Here is a 1629-nt window from a genome sequence, read left to right as displayed (position 1 = left end):
TGAACCAAATGAGCATTAATTGAGAAGAAAGAGTAGATCTACAACTTTGAATCAAAGGAGCAATGAGTTTGCCATGGATCTCACCAAGAATACTAAGAGAAATTGAGATGGAGATTGCAAAGTTTTAGAGAGAGATTAGAGCTTCTCTCTCTTCCAAAGTGTAACTAACTAAGAGAAAATATCTAGAAACTTTAAAAAATGAGTGAATCCATGCTAATCCTCCAATATTTGGGTCTTTTATTGCTTTTCCCGCCAGGACTTTGCACCAGACAGGGCTTGTAACTGCTCCCAATTCACTGGTCACATTTTCTTCTAAAAATCACCTGTGGCATCGATGCGTATACGCACAGCACGCGTATGCGTCCCTGGAGCTTTCACAATCTACGCGCACGCGCCAAGTGTGCGTGCGCGTCCATAAGATTCTGGCTTAGCCATGCAAATGCGTCGGCTCTGGCTTTGGCTTCTATGTGCCGACTTTGGTAGCACACATCCACGCGTACGCGCAAGGTACGCGTACACGCCGCTGCTCAAAATTCCAAAGCTATATTTTCCATGCTCCTTCCCTTCATGCATGCTTCCTCACCCTCTTCCAGGCCATTCTTGCCCTATAAACTCTAAAATCACTTAACAAATGGATCACGTCATCAAATGGTAATAGAGGGGGTTTTCAAATATATCTCATTTGATGCAAAAGAAGCATGTTTTCATCCATGAGGCAAAGTTTGGAAAGGAAGACAAAGTCATGCATTTTTATGGAAATAAGTGCGAAAGATCATTGATAAACCCTAAAAATCCATACAAGATAAACCCTAAAAACGGGGTTTATCACCTCCTCATGCAGTTTCTTTCGTCCTTCTTATGCTTAGCCAGAATTTTCTCTTGTCTTGCACTTAAATTCTCCATTCCTTGCATGAATGTTGGGTTGATGGCAGCCACAGAATTGCACGAGTGATTCAGCTTCGCTTGTGTGTTGATGTCATATTGCCTCCTTGAAATGGTTCTAGCATCATAAAGATTCCTGAATTCAGCAAGGTTTCTCTGATGCCATTTGTTTTGCTCCGTTATTTTGTTGAGTGCACCTTTCATTTCACCTCAATCAAACTATTCTTGCTGCTCCTTCAATTGCTTCATACTTCCTTGGAGTTGTTGCATGTTCTCATTCATGTGGTCCCTTTGTTGTTGTTGCTGTTTGGTGGACGAAATTGTGCTTCCTATTTTCTTGTAATTGGATTTTAGAAATTGGCACGAGTGGACACAACTCCGTTCAACTAACCAGCAAGTGTACTGGGTCGTCCAAGTAATAAACCTTACGTGAGTAAGGGTCGAATCCACAGAGATTGTTGGTATGAAGCAAGCTATGGTCACCTTGCAAATCTCAGTTAGGCAGATTAAAAATGGTTTATGGGTTTTCGAATAATTAATAATAAAAAGAAGAAATAATAAAAGGGATAGAACACTTATGCAGATTCATTGGTGGGAATTTCAGATAAGCGGATGGAGATGCTGTAGAGCTCTTGGACGCCTGCTCTCCTACTCCTTCTACTCAGTCCTTCTTACTCCTTTCCATGGCAAGCTTTGTGTAGGGGTTCACCATCAACTGTGGCTACTTTCATTCCTCACGGGGAAATA

Source organism: Arachis duranensis, chromosome 3 (genome assembly GCF_000817695.3).
Source record: "Arachis duranensis cultivar V14167 chromosome 3, aradu.V14167.gnm2.J7QH, whole genome shotgun sequence".
NCBI classification, from domain to species: domain Eukaryota; kingdom Viridiplantae; phylum Streptophyta; class Magnoliopsida; order Fabales; family Fabaceae; genus Arachis; species Arachis duranensis.
This window is presented reverse-complemented; position numbering follows the sequence as displayed.